Source organism: Cherax quadricarinatus, chromosome 34, assembly GCF_038502225.1.
Source record: "Cherax quadricarinatus isolate ZL_2023a chromosome 34, ASM3850222v1, whole genome shotgun sequence".
NCBI classification, from domain to species: domain Eukaryota; kingdom Metazoa; phylum Arthropoda; class Malacostraca; order Decapoda; family Parastacidae; genus Cherax; species Cherax quadricarinatus.
Genome location: NC_091325.1, coordinates 12,144,586 through 12,163,646, shown reverse-complemented (window position 1 = coordinate 12,163,646; position 19,061 = coordinate 12,144,586). Strand labels below are relative to the sequence as shown.

The 19,061-nt window shown below is 42.3% G+C and overlaps 1 protein-coding gene across 1 annotated transcript in view; it reads left to right on the top strand.

Annotated features, from left to right (window-relative positions):
* The window catches only part of pdm3 (pou domain motif 3), a 1,342,109-nt gene that overhangs the window by 216,521 nt on the left and 1,106,527 nt on the right, over window positions 1–19,061 (top strand). The window contains exon 2 of the mRNA XM_070091164.1: window positions 17,136–17,327. The gene's annotated coding sequence lies outside the window, so the exon portion shown is untranslated. The remainder of the gene's footprint in view (window positions 1–17,135; window positions 17,328–19,061) is intronic.

Here is a 19,061-nt window from a genome sequence, read left to right as displayed (position 1 = left end):
TGCTCTCCCACACTACTACAGTATTCATGCTCTCCCACACTACTACAGTATTTCTGTATTCTGCTCCACACTACTACAGTATTTCTGCTCTCCCTCACTATCTACTACAGTATTTCTGCTCTCCCACGCTACTACAGTATTTCTACTCTCCCTCACTATCTACTACAGTAGTTCTGCTCTCCCACACTACTACAGAATTCCTGCTCTCCCACACTACTACAGAATTCCTGCTCTCCCACACTACTACAGAATTCCTGCTCTCCCACACTACTACAGTATTCTTGCTCTCCTACACTACTACAGTATTCCTGCTCTCCCACACTACTACAGTATTCCTGCTCTCCCACACTACTACAGTATTCATGCTCTCCCACACTACTACAGTATTCATGCTCTCCCACACTACTACAGTATTCATGCTCTCCCACACTACTACAGAATTTCTGCTCTCCCACACTACTACAGTATTCCTGCTCTCCCACACTACTACAGTATTCTGCTGTCCCACACTACTACAGTATTCCTGCTCTCCCACACTACTACAGTATTCCTGCTCTCCCACACTACTACAGTATTCCTGCTCTCCCACACTACTACAGTATTCATGCTCTCCCACACTACTACAGTATTCATGCTCTCCCACACTACTACAGTATTTCTGCTCTCCCTCACTATCTACTACAGTATTTCTGCTCTCCCACGCTACTACAGTATTTCTACTCTCCCTCACTATCTACTACAGTAGTTCTGCTCTCCCACACTACTACAGAATTCCTGCTCTCCCACACTACTACAGAATTCCTGCTCTCCCACACTACTACAGAATTCCTGCTCTCCCACACTACTACAGTATTCATGCTCTCCCACACTACTACAGTATTCATGCTCTCCCACACTACTACAGTATTCATGCTCTCCCACACTACTACAGTATTCATGCTCTCCCACACTACTACAGTATTCATGCTCCCCCACACTACTACAGTATTCATGCTCTCCCACACTACTACAGAATTTCTGCTCTCCCACACTACTACAGAATTTCTGCTCTCCCACACTACTACAGAATTTCTGCTCTCCCACACTACTACAGAATTTCTGCTCTCCCACACTACTACAGAATTTCTGCTCTCCCACACTACTACATAATTTCTGCTCTCCCACACTACTACAGAATTTCTGCTCTCCCACACTACTACAGAATTTCTGCTCTCCCACACTACTACAGAATTCCTGCTCTCCCACACTACTACAGAATTCCTGCTCTCCCACACTACTACAGAATTCCTGCTCTCCCACACTACAGAATTCCTGCTCTCCCACACTACTACAGTATTCCTGCTCTCCCACACTACTACAGTATTCCTGCTCTCCCACACTACTACAGTATTCCTGCTCTCCCACACTACTACAGAATTCCTGCTCTCCCACACTACAGAATTCCTGCTCTCCCAGACTACTACAGTATTCCTGCTCTCCCACACTACAATATTTCTGCTCTCCCTCACTATCTACTACAGTATTTCTGCTCTCGCTTACCCTCCAACATTCCTACTTTTCCAGTTTCGTCAATATTTTTACTGTAGATCAAACTCGTACTCTTGAGAAAGTTTCATTTTATTTTCTGCCAACAGTTTTCATAAGGTTTATAAAGATATAAAACCTTCTCGTGTGTTGAAATTTGATGCAATCGCACGTAAATTATGTTTCTACTTGTTTGCAAGCTTTTGCAACAGAGTCGAGGAAATTATACAATTCTGCATCAGGAATTCTTGTCAGAAAAATTAATAACGGTGCAATAATAAAGGAAAACTTCAGTAGCACACAGGGAAATAGTAACTGTGTATCAGATCAAGAGGATAATAGACTAATTAGCATGATGAAAAAATACCCTCTTGATGATACTAGTTACAGATCCATAACTAGGTAAAACAAAATTATCCTAGTCATTACTTCGGATAGCAATCAACTATAGTCATCTGTTGTAATACAAACATAAAATTAACAGAAATTAACAGAAATTTTAGGAAACAAAACCATTTTTATGACAATTCCCAACCACAGAGCAACACTTTGAAAATATGAGCTGAGGTATTAGGAAAGAAAACTGCGTAATGTGTAGAGATAATGTGGATTAGATTAAGAAAAAAAATCTGTGTTGTGAGAGATAATTTCCCCCCAAGAAGATACACAGGCTCTGATAATTTTGAAAATATCTTAGGATAAAATGAGTTGTGCAACAATTAGTTACCCACATAGTCGTGGATTTAAAATTACGTGGATGGTTCAGTCAGTTTTATACCTTAATGTGAATTTCACTATACTGTTCATACCTGGAGGGTGTTCAGGGGGACAACTCCCCCCCCCCTGCAGCTGGGTCCATGACCAGGCCTCGCGGTGAATCATTACCTAATCAACCAGGTGGCAAACAGCAACAGCCTGGTTGATCAGGCCCTGATCCACCGCGAGGCCTGGTCAAGGACCGGGCAGTAAGGGCGGTAACCACCGAAACACCCTCTAGGTATACTCCAGGTATTAACAGTATAGAAATTCTCATTGAATATTATGGATGCCACACTTGAAGTTCTTCAACCTGTACTCCCTAGAACGCAGGCGAGAGAGATACATGATTATATACACTTGGAAAATCCTAGATTAATACCAATCTTGTACACGAAAAATCACTCCCTATGAAAGCAAAAGACTTGGCAGACGGTGCATCATCCCCCAATGAAAAGCAGGGGCGCCACTAGCACGATAAGAGACAACACAATATGTGTCAGGGGCCCAAGACTGTTCAGCTCCCTCCCACCATACATGAGGGGTTTACCAATAAACCCTTGGCTGTCTTCAAGAAGGCACTGGACAGGCACCTGAAGTCAGCACCTGACCAGCCGGGCTGTGGTTCGTACGTGGGGTTGGTTGCGGCTAACAGGAACATCCTGGTTGATCAGTCCCTGATCCACCATGAGGCCTAGTCACAGACCGAGCTGGGGCGTTGACCACCGAAATCCTCTCCAGGTATACTTCAGGTATGGTTTAGAAAGACACGTAAGCAAACACTATAACATATTTATTAGAAAACGTTTCGGTCCTGGGACCTTGATCAAGGTCCCAGGACCGAAACGTTTTCTAATAAATATGTTAGTGTTTGCTTACGTGTCTTTCTAAACCAACTTGTCGGTATTTATTACCAAGGTTTATACCATACTTCAGGTATACATTTAACTTTTTTCGCGGATCCATCAGTGTGACTGTGGAGTTTCATCGTGTCCTCCTGCCACTCTGACTTATACGGGATTTTAACATAATTATTTTTCTCAAAGGAATGAATATTAGAAATATGAAGTGAAGGAAACTCTGAAGACAATACTCACTATGCACAGTGTCAGAAAGAAAGCATTTTAAAAACAAAAATGATTAACTCATGTGTGAAAGTGAAATTTATGGTAAGATCAGAAACAAAGAAATGGCCTCCTTAGTCAACAGAACCTTCAGCTCAGTTTCCATAGTCGATAAGAACATGATCAGAATAACTGTATTAACAGTTTCCACACAATAAAATACTTTGAGGACTTGATGATGAACAGATCAACTGGTCTAAATTATGTACTTCAACCTAGAACCTTGAAACAATAAATACCTCAATTACCCACTAACGTTAATGTATTAAACTGCACTGGAAGAGGGAAAAATCTAAAATAAAATACAGGAAGCAATAAATGCTATTTCAGTATACAAGAAATAAGTTATTACACATGCTTTAAACTATTTTTCTCCTAGTTAGACATAGCTGATACATTAAACAGTCATTTGGGACACTATTTAAGCCCTCAAGTAAATTATCAGGCAAGATAGAACATGGATATCATAAAATGAATTTATTACAGATCTTCAGTTACGTATTGTAACGATGAGACTTAGTCTAGGGTGATGTATACCAAAATTTCCAGAAGAGCAAAAAAAAAAAAAAAAAAAAAAAATCGGTTAATAAACTCACATGGCATTGGAGAAAATCTTTAGGTCAGGAACTATGACCAGCTAATGAATATGAAGCAGTGGACAGTTTTTAAAACGATGACGAACATATATGTAATTGAGAGGGCTTGAAAATTGAAGCTCCTCAGAGGTCGGCCTTGACCTTGATCAGTTTCCTAATTTATGTATATGATCTTGAAACAAAGTAAATCTTATCGAAATCGCTTGAAACTCAAAATTAAGAAAAGATATATAATTCAATTTAAATATAACTGTAAGGCAAGAATATAAAATGTTTGGAAACTTATTAAAAGACATGAAAGAAGAGAGTGACTTCAGAGTGACTATTAACAATAACTTTGAGTGAACTATACTATGTCTATCCATTAGCAACAATAATATCAGACTGCTCGGCATCATTTCTGGAAATTTTGAGATAAAACATATTAAAAAATAACTGCACTGAGTGTTATTATAATACTTCCCTTGAGTACGTTATTTAGCTTAGGTCTCGAAAGTGCTCAAAAGACAACGAGAAAGTGGAGAAGGTACAAAAAAGTTCGCCAAGGCATATATAGCCAATGAAAAAAACAAACTCCAACACGAAATAGGAATGACAACTTCCGTTTAATTTTTCTAGACACCACACAAATATTCAAATTAGTAGAGTAATTTAAAGTGCATGTTGATTCAGTCCCAAAATAACTATAAAACTCTTAGACAGAAGATTCGGTGTAAAAGTGGTTATGACATTTTATACTAACAGAATGATATTCAGGAAAAGATTTCCCGTCGATTTTGTAAACACAGTTCGTAAATAAACTAGTGCGCAAGTACTTCGCAACAATTTCATTCACTCAGTGTAGTGCCTCGCCCATGAACGCACTCTTCCTTAGGTCTGACTGGTGGTAGTGTGGAAGACGAGTAGTGTAATCTTTGGCAATGGTCACTGGAATCCTGAGGTTAGTATTGGACTGTACAGGAAAGATACTTGACTGAGACGAATAATTGTGGCAGTGATTTGTGATGAGTAGTATCACCAGCATCAGCACTGAAAATAATAGCCTAAAGCCAAACGGCAATTTTCTCCTTACCTTTTATATTTCCGTGCACATTTACAGTGTGGCAAAACAGTTCCTTCAAAGCAGATTTCTCTCTCTCTCTCTCTCTCTCTCTCTCTCTATTTTATATATATATATATATATACATATATATATATATATATATATATAAATATTTTTTTTTTTTGTCTTTCTCATTCCCGCCTATCCATTGCCATTCTCCACCAATACTATCTTCTATTCAAGCTCACAGTACCCTTCACCCATCCTTTCCATCCACATACCCCTCTGGTGAGCATCTTTGGTACTTCTGCCTATCTGCACGCCTTCCCCCTCCCACTTATCCTCCTTGTTTCATCTCTTCCCCTCCCTCTTGCCTCCCTCCTCTTCCCCCTTCTCTCTCCTCCCCCTCTCGCGCCTTGTCGGCTCCATTATACATGCCTCCAGGCGCACTCTCCCGTTCGCTTGCCAAACATGTTTCGTTTCACTTTTACTGAATATTCTTAATCCATCCTTAGTTAAGAATTACCTACATATCAACCTTTGATGGACTTACTAGTAAAAAATATGCATTAATTCATACCTGTCGTCCTTTTAACTGTAAATTATAGAGTGAGTTTTTTATTTTGAATATACGTGTTCTATATTCTCCATCTTGTTGCTGTTGTTATTTTGGGGTCTAGAAACAACGAGGAGTAATTGAGAACGACTGTGTACACAGGAGAGTATTAAGGATGACGCCTGTTTCACTGATGATCGATGGTCAGTTCTCAGCATCGAGTCTGATAATTAATTGGTCGCATACCCTTGGAGAATGTAAGTCATCTTGGACACATCACCCCAACACGAGCCGCACCACCACAACTAAAATGCTTACTTCACAAACATGATGTCCTCACAGTTGTCTTTTGTGGCCACTCCAGCTTTGCCGTGGCAAATACTACCATTTGTGTTACACCACTAACACCCTAACTATAGAATGGAAAACAAGTATGGTAATACCGACATACCGACAGAATGTGGACAACGACACCAATGTACTTTACAACTTGTGTGAAAAGATTACATAGCAGCAGGTGGGAAGGAGAGTTTTGCTGTGCTGAAGCTCCTTGATTCTGATTAACATACCCTGATGACGCTGCTTCCAGGCATTTACTCCTATTCCTCTCGTCCTCTGTCAGGGCGAGTTCGTCCTTGTCCCACGCCAAGAGATATGCAAGTTTCTCTGTAAATGATTCATAAGTTATGGATCTTGAGTCCTACAGCCAAGCTAAGACAATGTACAACTTTGTCTGTATGTCGATAAAACCTCGCTAAATCTTCATGCGAAAAATAAAACAACCTACTTGTCTACCTACCCGACGAAACCTCCGGGAATCATCGACGTCAAATCCAAGACCAGTTCTCGTTGGTGGGCTAAGGCAGACTGTTGGTGGCAGTAGCACGCATCACTACCGCAAGCCGGATGGTCAACAAGTGCTTGGAGGAGCAGTTAATTGGATAAATATGTCAGACTGCAATAATGCCAGTACTCTTCAACCACGCCACTGGTTTATAACAACAGGAAAACCTACGTAACTCTGATACTTCAAATATGGCACTCTGACTACGTCACTCTATAACTATGAAACAATAACTACGCTTGGTCTCATCAGCAATGTCTATGGGTTATGCCACTACGTCAGAGCACTAATCATTTGTGAGCATCTAGGACAAGAATTTTTTCCTATCGTTACGCCGGTTTACAAAAGTTTCACCTATAAAAGCTCTATTTTCTGGAGAAAGCCCTCTCTCCCCCTCCCTTTCTCTCTCTCTCTCCCTCCGTCCCATCGGACACATAACACAGGAGCAGCATCAGAGTCTGCAGGATCCCCACTTACAAGAGAGCCATGTGTCTTGGCTCCACTATGCTTCCGGTCACTCCCAAGACCAGTTCCGGAAGAGTTACGCGAGCAATTGCCGCCCCTTAATACCAAGAAAGTCGCCTTGATGCTGGCGGAGCGTTCTTGACCCAAGGAATCGGAGCTGCCTTTCTTTTCGACGAATTAAACTCTCGCTTCCTCTCGTTCTCCATGAGCTATGTGCCCCCTATGAATGTAATCATTCGACATGTGTTCTTTTTTCTACAGCCTTTCTCCTTTCTCTTAAATTTCTCACCCCCCCCCCTTTTACTCTAACTCTTCCGTCTTTCTCTCCCTCACCCTTATGCTTAAAACACGCTCATGAAATGTTTCTCTCTCTCTCTCTCTCTCTCTCGTGTAATATGATTTATTCCTTATTGTTCAGTAACACTGTGTTTATTAAGCGTTGTCAGGGTGTCTGGGTTCACAGGCTTATAACATGGCTCCTTAATTAGAAACGAACGGGTTTAGCACTTGGTTATGATTATAATAATAACAATTAGAAGAGAAATATTTCAGGTATGATGATAACATTACAGCTTGCACGTTGTACAAGGGTGAGAACTATTCAGAAACATTACAGGTGCAAGAACTGTTATGAAACATTGCTGATGTGAGAACTATTCAGATGTATTGCAGGTAAGAGAACTATTCAGAAACACCAGTTGAAGGCAGAACTTTTCAGATACATCAGTTGTAGGTGTGAAAACTATTAAGAAATACTAATTGCAGATGTGAGAACTATTCAGACACATTGCAGGTTAAGAACTATTCAGAAACACACATTTCAGGTGTGAGAACTATTTAGACACACTCGCACCTTGAGTATGCTCCACTTTCTTGGTTTGCCTGCCCCCCCCCCTCTCTCATCTGCGACTGCTTGACAGAGTAGAGAACAGAGCAAGACGTCTCATCTCTCGCCTGGACCCATCCTGGATAGATCTGTCATTTCAGCAGAGCCTTCAACATAGGAGGGATGTGGGTGGCCTTACTGTTATGTACAAGGCCAATATTGTCAAAATACCACACTTGGATCCACTTCGAGGACAGCGTGAAACAAGCTTTTATGCCACAAGACGGGCAGAAAGCAGCAACTTCACTCTGGCTGTACCCTTCTCCAGAACTTCACTCCATCTGAGATCATATGTACCCAGGATGACTCGAGTATGGAACACATTCGTACAGCATAATGTCAGCGAGATAGTCAGTTGATCAAATGAAAATGCTGGCCCACAGATGGCTCCAACTTCATCCTGTTCCCTACTTGTATGTCTCATAACAATAAAAATGCTTTCAAATGAGCTGATGTAGGTAACAGCTCTTAGCTTGCCAATAAAGTTAGGAATCCTTAATCTGTAAATAGTTTGTCAATAAAGCTAGGGATCCTTAACCTTGTCAAACCCTGAGTAAAAAAAAAAAAAAAAAAAAACTATTCAGAAACATGTAAGTGTGAGAACTATTCAAAAACCCCATTGCAGGCGTGAGAACTATTCAAACACACACATTGCAGTGCGAGAACTAATGAGCAACAGAGATTACCTCGATTTTGGTGAAACGCTCTTGTTCCGCGGAATGGGAGGTATTTTCCTTTTCCATCGCTCAGATATGATTCCCTCCCATCATCTTGTACTGTATGATCTATACGGGTTCAGTGCTTCCTAATGAATGCTAAAGAGTCCTGCCAACGAGAAAAACGTTGAAGAGTCTTTCGTTTGACACTGGTGCCAGTGAAAGGCCTTTGATCCTAGAAATTGGAAGTTTCCTTTTCTTGGATTAAACGTGATTGCCTTCCATTCCCATGTAGGATTCCTTACAGGATTCAGCGTTTATCCTTGAAAATAATAATAAATTATTATTATTATTATTATTATTGTTAAACCCCCCTTCCTGGATAATTCCTGCCACCTTGCATGCCCCTTTCCGTCTCTTCTCTCACTCCCCTTTTTCCTGTCTTCTCCACCGTGACGTACCATTCTCTCCTCCAACATGACGCAGCAACCTCCCCATTCCCCCGTCCCCGCAGAGAGGTGATCGGAGGCACTGACGACACATTCGGACGCATCTCAAATAGGAAAAATGCAAATGTTCCACCACGGCTCATTTTGGCTGAGGGGGACGAATGCATTGTGCTTCAAGTCTCGGTGCATTTGTTCTCTCACTGTGTTTCTGTGTCTGTCTGTCTGTCTGTCTGTCTGTCTGTCTGTCTCTCTCTCTCTCTCTCTCTCTCTCTCTCTCTCTCTCTCTCTCTCTCTCTCTCACCCCCTCGCGTACTGCCAACAGTAGTGAAAAAGAAAAATTTCCGACCAAGCTTTTATTAGGGCAATGTTTCGACCTGTATAGAGCTTTATTAATTCTCGATGAAGCTCTACACAGAGCGAAACGTTCTGGCGACAGAGCATCGTTCTGCAGCTTATGTCTCTCCATACTAGCAGTGTTATCAAACATCCCCAGGAGCACGCCTTGTAAATTAAAAATGTTACCATACATCCCCCGTCATTGCATTACTTAGACTGGCAGTGTGAATGATAAGTTCTACTAGCACACCTCTCAGACTGTCAGTGTTACCACACATTACTTTGCTACTTTGCATTACTCCTCTCAGGCTGGTTGCATTACCAAACGGCTACAGAAGCTCACCTCTGCTGGTAGTGACGGAATACAAATTTGGCAGTGTATCTCACATTAGCAGTATTGCCATGCAACCCAAAGACTATTATCAGCTATTACCCAAAGGCTATTACCATTGCTGCTACTGTTAGAACCATTGCTGCTATCAGCCTTAGAGATGCAGTGCATCTCTAGGGCTGGTAGCAGCATTGGTTCTAACAGAAGAAATAATTTTCTTAATTGTAGATAAGGACAGCTACGAATTGCTCGGAATATTTATTAAATGAAATGTTTCGCTAAGAGTGGCTTCTCCAGTCTTGCTACGTCACGACTATCTAGAATGGAATTATAGGTAGCTAGAGTTTAGCTAAACATTTGTAAGAATACAGCCTCGATATAGGCTATATGGATTACATGTTAGCTTCATCAATTTTATACTACTATGTTTCTCTCTTTGTCTGCCTGAAAAGAATAAAGATACAATACCATGTGACTAGATAGTGATCCAAGTCACACCGAAATGTCATCATAAGTTTTATTCTCCTATATGGGGGTTATTTGTGTGTTGCTCTCTCTCTCTCTCTCTCTCTCTCTCTCTCTCTCTCTCTCTCTCTCTCTCTCTCTCTCTCTCTCTCTCTCTCCCCTCCCTCCCTCTACCTTTCTCCCTCTACCCTCTACCTCTCTCCCTCTTCCACCTTCCCTCCCTCCCTCCCCAAGTGTCGCCATTCGTTTATCCAGAACTATTCCTGCAATTTCTTAAGGCATATCCTGGTGTAAATACATTGTAAAAAGTGTTGGACAAATGGCCAGATAAAAATATATTGCTATTTGTATTACGTTCTCTGTGATAACATCATTTCCCTGCGAGCTGAACCATTCACAGGACCATTTGTGGTTACCTTTGGGCCTCACACGTTTTAAACGTTAAAGTATTCTAAGCCACAGCTGACAATACTCTTCTTCCTTCTAGACTCCTCGTTGGGAGTGGCCCTTATGCTGGTGAAGGGCTTCTGATTCAGAAAACTGGAGCAACACTTTCGTACAATTCAGGACAGTCCACAACTTTCTTTCCCTATATATGGGTCATGTTGTGCCTGTTGAATGAAAGGCAATCAGATTTGATCGAAGAAAGGAAAAAGTAGCTCCCATTCCTTGGAAAAGCAACCTATCACCATCTACCCCTAGTTTAAAAGGAATGCAAATAAAAACACATATTTACCCAACGCCGCCGTCCCTGCATTTCGACAAATGACTAAACATATAGTTGCCATCCGTAAGTTAGGAGTCGTAGTCCCAAGCGGAATTGAAAGGAAACGTAAGCACTATACAGCAGGGGTAAATGGTGCCGAATCCCGTCTTCTGGTCGTTTAGCTTCCGATAAGAAGGATTTAACAAAAGATTCACGAACGGCGATACAGAATTGGATCCCCACCAAACACTTTTTCCTCTCCTGTGACGAGTTTCCTACTGATTGTTCCTAGCAGGGAAGGTCGTTTACCAGGTCTAGATGGTGGATTTTGTGTAGCCATTTATTGAAATTCTTTCTTAATTCTCTCTCTCTCTCTCTCTCTCTCTCTCTCTCTCTCTCTCTCTCTCTCTCTCTCTCTCTCTTTACACAGGGTTTGACAAGGTTAAGGATTTCTAGCTTTATTGACAAGCTATTTACAGGTTAAGGATTCCTAACTTTATTGGCAAGCTAAGAGCTGTTACCTACATCAGCTCATTTGAAAGCATTTCTATTGTTATGAAACATACAAGTAGGGAACAGGATGAAGTTGGAGCCATCTGTGGGCCAGCATTTTCATTTGATCAACTGACTTTATCTTGACATCATTATGCTGTACGAATGTGTTCCATACTCGAGTCATCCTGGGAATATATGATCTCAGATGGAGTGATGTTCTGGAGAAGGGTACAGCCAGAGTGAAGTTGCTGCTTTCTGCCCGTCTTGTGGCATAAAAGCTTGTTTCACGCTATCCTCGAAGTGGATCCAAGTGTGGTACTTTGACAATATTGGCCTTGTACATGACAGTAAGGCCACCCACATCCCTCCTATGTTCAAGGCTCTGCTGAAATGACAGATCTATCCAGGATGGGTCAAGGCGAGAGATGAGACGTCTTGCTCTGTTCTCTACTCTGTCAAGCAGTCGCAGATGAGAGGGGAGGCAGGCAAACCAAGAAGGTGGAGCATACTCAAGGTGTGAGCGTACTTGTGCCTCGTACAGAATCTTGCAACCCCTACTGTCAAGCAGATGCGAGATACGGCGAAGTGCTGTAAGCTTCCTGGCTGCCTTCTTTGCAAGATTTACAACATGGTTCTTCATGGTTAGTTTGGAGTCAGATTTCACCCCAAGGATATCAACTTCTTCTCCAGGCGCCAACACCCTCCCATTCATCCTTACTACTGCACCAGCATTACCATCATGGTGCCTAGAGACGATCATTTGCGTTTTCTCAGGTGCAAATGTTATTTGCCATCTATTTCCCCAAGCTGATATAGCTCTCAGCTGGTGATTGATGTAGCTTAGAGCAGCTGGCATTTCTTCTCTTGGATAAGTGAATGTCAGTGTACAGTCGTCTGCATATGCATGTGATTCTGGGATGAGATGAAGAAGATCGTTGAAGTAGACATTCCATAACAATGGACCCAGCACGCTTCCTTGTGGAACACTTGCCCCAATAGGATGTCTTGCTGATTCCGTTCCATTGAGAACTACACTTAGAGATCTACCATGAAGGTAGTCACTGAGGAGACATAGCGTAGAGCCTGCAATTCCCAGTGCTTGAAGTTTTGCTAAGAGGCCCTGGTGCCACACCCGGTCGAAAGCGCCAGCAATGTCCAGTGCTACCACACAGCTGACTTTTGGTTCATCCAGTGACTGGTGCCACTTAGTGGAGAGGTTTAACAACAGAACAGCAGCAGAGTAACCTTTCCTGAAGCCATATTGACGATCACAAAGTAGTGAGTGGTAGTCAAAAAACTCTGTCATTTGTCTTGAGATTATTGTCTCAAGGATCTTACCAGTGATTGACAGGAGTGACACTGGTCTGTAGTTGCTGATTTCTGCTCTGCTCTTCTTTTTGTGAACAGGGACTACATTCGCCTCTTTCCATAGAGAGGGCCATTTACACTGTACTAGGCAGTGCTGAAAGATGCGAGTTAGAGGTGCTGCTAGCTGGTCTGCACATCTTCTCAACAATCTTGGGCTCAACTTGTCTGGGCCCACAGCCTTTCTTGGTCAAGCGATTTAAGTAGGAAATGCACCTCCTGCCTTATTGTCACCACTGACAGTTTTGACACAGTTCTTGCAGCTAGCCGAGGAGGGTCCCTTGCTGGATCAGGAACTTGCATTTTGCTAGCAAAGTGTTCAGCAAAGAGGTCCGCCTTCTCTTGACTACTAGTAGAGGTGGTCCCATCCTGTCGATTTATAGGTGGAATAAGTTCATCAGGCAGATAACCTTGTCTGCCCTTGACCAGGGACCACCAGGTTTTGGAGCCTACCCTGCCTGATGCTAACTTTCTTTTAGTGTCCACCTCCCATTTAGCTATGGCCCACTTTTGAACATCACCCATATGCCTACAGGCTTGCATGTGCAAGTTCCTGTTATAGGTGGTAGGATGTCTCTTATACCTTCGCCATGCTTTGTACTTAGCAGTAGCAGCCTCTCTACAACGAAAGCCAAACCAAGGCTGATCTGTAGGCTTCGTCACATATTGCCGGTGAGGAATGTGTTCTTGTTGTAGATTAAGGATGTGTCCAGTGAAGGCTTTCACTTGGTTGTCAACATCCCCTTGGAGAAGAGCATTCCAGTCGGTGGTGGCGAGCTCAGAGCAAAGGGCTGGCCAATTACTTCTTTCCCATAGCCAGGTTGTGCGTGTGGACTCCTCACCTCGTTCTGTTGGGATCTCAAGTGTCGTAAAAACAGCCTTGTGGTCAGACGATCCAACAAAGCCGAGGGGTTGACAAGTGACTATGCCTTCTGCCAGATCACTCGCTACTGGGTCAAGGGAGGAGCCAGAGATATGAGTAGGGAAATCAACAAAGTTTCTCATGTCAAACACTGCAAGAAGGTCATCAAAGTCCCTCTGTATAAGGTGCTGGTTGAGGTCACCAACAATTATAATATGTTGACTCCCTTCTGCTACAACACAACTGTCAATATTTTCCATTAGGAAGTTGATAGGGTCTGCATGTTGCCACTGAGGTCTGTACATTGCACATGCTATTACAGAGGTACTAGTGTTTATACAGAGCTTGAAGAACATCATTTCAAGATGTGTAGGGGTGGCAACATCAATGTGCTGGGCATGAACACTTTTAGAGAAGCACACAGCAACACCTCCTCCTTGCCCTTGCCTGTCTCTTCTCATCCATGAGGTGTAGCCAGCAATTCTTGCAAAATTTTCTGGAGTCCTGTAATCCAAAAATGTTTCAACAACAGCTATCATGTCGGGACGTCGAGTGTTCACAAAGCTGTGTGTGAGCTCTCCAACATTAGTAATGAAACCTCTAATGTTGGCCGACAGGATGCTGATAGACTGGCTCCTCATGATGAAGTGGTCAGCTTGAGGTGGTGGGTGTGTAGGGAATGTAAGGTGCCTGCCCTTGAGAGAGGTAGGGTTCTCTCTCTCTCTTCTCTCTCTCTCTCTTCTCTCTTCTCTCTCTCTTCTCTCTCTCTCTTCTCTCTCTCTCCTCTCTCTCTTCTCTCTCCTCTCTCTCCTCTCTCTCTCCTCTCTCTACTCTCTCTCTCCTCTCTTCTCTCTTCTCTCTCTCTCTCTCTCTCTCTCTCTCTCTCTCTCTCTCTCTCTCTCTCTCTCTCTTCTCTCTCTCCTCTCTCTCTTCTCTCTCTCTTTCTCTCTCTCTCTTTCTCTCTCTTCTCTCTCTCTCTCTCCTCTCTCCTCTCTCTCTTCTCTCTCTCTTCTCTCTCTCTCTTTTTTTTTTTTTTTTTTTTTTTTTTTTTTTTTTTTTTTTTTTCACATGGTTTGACAAGGTTAAGGATCCTAGGTTTATTGACAAGCTATTTACAGGTTAAGGATTCTAACTTTATTGACAAGCTAAGGAGCTGTTACCTACATCAACTCATTTGAAAGCATTTTTATTGTTATGAGACATACAAGTAGGGAACAGGATGAAGTTGGACCATCTGTGGGCCAGCATTTTCATTTGATCAACTGACGTTATCTCGTTGAGATCATTATGCTGTACAGAATGTGTTCCATACTCGAGTCATCCTGGGTATGTATGATCTCAGATGGAGTGATGTTCTGGAGAAGGGTACAGCCAGAGTGGGGAGTTGCTGCTTTCTGCCCGTCTTGTGGCATAAAAAGCTTGTTTCTCGCTGTCCTCGAAGTGGATCCAAGTGTGGTATTTTGACAATATTGGCCTTGTACATAACAGTAAGGCCACCCCACATCCCCTCCTATGTTGAAGGCTCTGCTGAAATGACAGATCCATCCAGGATGGGTCAGGCGAGAGATGAGACGTCTTGCTCTGTTCTCTACTCTGTCAAGCAGTCGCAGATGAGGAGGGGACAGGCAAACCAAGAAAGTGGAGCATACTCAAGGTGTGAGCGTACTTGTGCATCGTACAGGATCTTGCAACCCCCTACTGTCAAGCAGATGTGAGATACGGCGAAGTGCTGTAAGCTTCCTGGCTGCCTTGTTTGCAAGATTTACAACATGGTTCTTCATGGTTAGTTTGGAGTCAAATTTCACCCCAAGGATATCAACTTCTTCTCCAGGTGCCAACATCGTCCCATTCATCCTTACTACTGCACCAGCATTACCATCATGGTGCCTAGAGACGATCATCATTTGCGTTTTCTCAGGTGCAAATGTTACTTGCCATCTATTTCCCCAAGCTGATATAGCTCTCGCTGGTAATTGATGTAACCAGAGCAGCTGGCATTTCTTCTCTTGGATAAGTGAATGTCGTGTGCAGTCGTCTGCATATGCATGTGATTCTGGGATGAGATGAAGAAGGTCGTTGAAGTAGACATTCCATAACAGTGGACCCAGCACACTTCCTTGTGGAACGCTTGCCCCAATAGGATGTCTTGCTGATTCCGTTCCATTGAGGACTACATGAGATCTACCATGAAGGTAATCACTGAGGAGACATAGCGTAGAGCCTGCAATTCCCAGTGCTTGAAGTTTTGCTAAGAGGCCCTGGTGCCACACCCGGTCGAAAGCGCCAGCAATGTCCAGTGCTACCACACAGCTGACTTTGGATTCATCCAGTGACTGGTGCCACTTAGTGGAGAGGTTTAACAACAGATCAGCAGCAGAGTAACCTTTCCTGAAGCCATATTGACGATCACAAAGTAGTGAGTGGTAGTCAAAGAAATCTGTCATTTGTCTTGAGATTATTGTCTCAAGGATCTTACCAGTGATTGACAGGAGTGACACTGGTCTGTAGTTGCTGATTTCTGCTCTGCTCTTCTTTTTGTGAACAGGGACTACATTTGCCTCTTTCCATGGAGAGGGCCATTTGCACTGTACTAGGCAGTCTTCTCTCTCTCTCCTCTCTTCTCTCTTCTCTTCTCTCCTCTCTTCTCTCTCTCTTCTCTCTCTTCTCTCTCTTCTCTCTCTCTTCTCTCTCTCTTCTCTCTCTTCTCTCTCTCTCTCTCTCTCTCTCTCTCTTCTCTCTCTCTCTCTTCTCTCTCTCTCTCTCTTCTCTCTCTCTCTTCTCTCTCTTCTCTCTCTCTCTTCTCTCTCTCTCTTCTCTCTCTCTTCTCTCTCTCTCTTCTCTCTCTCTTCTCTCTTTCTCTCTCTCTGTCTCTCTCTCAAATGACATGCCTAGAGGGATTGTAGTCGTGCACAGCGTTCCATAAGGCTGATCATGTGGATAACGCCCTTATATTAATGTGAAGGTGGTGAGAAAATAGGCAGCAGCTACCAAAACAATGGATATTTTAAAACGAAGGCAACTTTAAATGCCCAGATCAATGGTGCGTCGATTTATAACTACAGAAGAGCAACAACTGAAAAGATACGTCAAGATTCGAATTTTATATATACAGTATATGAGCTATTTAGCGTGATGAACGCTTGCAACAATTCAATAAGCAGCCTGACGAGGTACGCATCAGTCTATCCCTCCCTAGAAGACTGCTTTCAAATCTACTTTCTCTACAGTTATGCAATTAGTAGTGACTAGAGTGAAATATTGTTTTTTACGACACTCGCAAAAGTCCAAGTGTGTGAGGTGAGCTCCTAGCCAAGTGCAGCAGCTGCACCTGTGTTGCTGTGGAACCGCCAAACATATGTGTATCAATGCAGCGTCTGGGGAGTAGACGGTGATCAGGTTTGATCCTAAGAAGGGGAGGGCCGTACCAATTCCTTGGATGGAGAGCCCATCGCTAGCATCAACGATCACCCTCCTCCAGGTTAGACATGTCTCTTCAGCCCGTCTTCGCGCCGTGCTGATGACCGAACTGTTTTCAGCTATTTAAGCCATGGCCATGGCATGCATTATCCTTCACTTACATAACAAACTGCCAGTTAAGTATACGTAAATGTCGGATAATTGAGGATATAATATAGCAATCTAATATAACCTAAAATAACTATTAATTTTTTTTTCAGATCGTTCAAAAATTCATCACGAACATTCGTTAGATGGACGTGTTATTTCGAGGGCGGATGTAGTCTCCTCCTTCAGCTCTACAGCTCTACAACAAGACCTGGACAGGTGCAGAACATGTGGTTTGCGCCGCGGTCTAGTGCTGCAACAATTGCAATCCCGGGAAGCTTCGCAACACTCACCGGCAACACCAGGTAAACAGGCAGCCACTTTAAAGAGCTTAGCGATATTTGCTCTCGTCCCTGATGTGTGGTCCCGGACAGAGCCAAGGGCGACGTTTTCTGTTTGTTGCTCGCGTTGTTGAGTTGTTGATGTGATTTCATTTGCCATTGGGATAGAAAACTGACACTGGTCTATGTTATAAGTTGAGCCGTTCAGTGGTGACGGCACTCGGGCAGGACGCGGCAACATGGAGTTTCTAAGGACACGTGAATGTAAGGGAGGAGATGGCCCTAAGACTGGCCAAGGAAGCAGCATCCACTAATTTGCTTAATTTCAGACGAATGTCATAGACCCAACAATTGTTAAGAAATAGATGCAATTTCCAGAGTGAATCTGAGACGTTTGCCTGAAGAATGTGCATGATGGAAAACGTCTGTTCTACAAACGAAATTAATCTTTAAAGTTCTCCTCAGCAATTTTTTCTTTTATTTTCAGCATGAGTGACTAAATAAGATTTTAATGAGAAATTGATTCATTAGTAAATGACCATTTGGCTATTATCCCTGCAGACTGTTGGTTGGCTGATTGACTAGTTAAATAACAGGAGTTATTTACTGAGTTGTTATTGGTGGATGAACTTTTAATTATTTGGATGATTTGTTGCTTAGTTGATTGTTTAATTAACTGGCAGACTGGTTAGTTTTAACTTGCTGCTTGGCAGATGGTTGGTTAGTTTTGGTGGGTTAGTTGGTTGAGTGACTATCATTCGTCTACTTGGCTTAGAATATCAGCCCACATTCAAGAGTGTCGGTTTGTCTTGATCTGTACATGAAGTTTCATCCCTTCTTGACCTTGACAAGAAAGTGCCTCTTTCTTCACCTCTCAAAGAAGTGTTTTCCCTTCTTTACCTATACAAGAAGAATATCTACCTTCCTTTTTTGACTCAACAAGAAGAGTGTCTTTTTTGTTGATCTCTAAAAGAAGGATTTCTTCCTGTCTTGATCTCAAAATTACCAAAGATCTGAAGACAAAGAGGTCAAAGGTCGTGGTCAAAACCCATAGGAGTGCTGCAACGTTCGGAGAATGGGAGGTAATCAGGTTCGATCCATGAAAAGTTACAGGTAAAATTCCTTGGACGAAGAGCCCCTCACTGACAATGAGGAACTTATATTTACGAGTGCCCTCTCTACAGTCCTCACTGTTCGTGATTTCTTTGTATTTTTAAATATTTTATATTTCAAACAATTTTACGCATATTCTATTGAAGCAAAATTATTGCATGTTTCTTTACTAGTAATTTTCAGATCGATTTTTAAATTATTTTTGTTTTGGTTATTTTACATCAGTTTTAGCCTTTTTTTAGTCTTTAACGCAATTTTTACCTTTTTTCACTTTCTAAATTTTTTCCTTAGATTTTTATACTATATTCACATAATTAAGCCATTTTGCTATATTTATAAAATCATCTGCGAATTATTTTCAGCCAGATACATAATTATTATGAAAGAAACATAGTTCATTAGGGTGTTTATATATTCTGGTTAGCACACATTTCACAGGTAAGAAAAATATAGGCAATAAAATGTTCAACACACTGCCGAGTCAGATACCTTAATTACTTTGATGATTTTAGGAAAAATCGGAGCTCAAATGAATCTGGGTGAACATTAGAGAAAATTATTTAAAAAGACATGCATGGAAACGCAACACACACATACACTTAAACACACTCATACACAATTATCAGTTCGCCCAAGTTTTCCAAG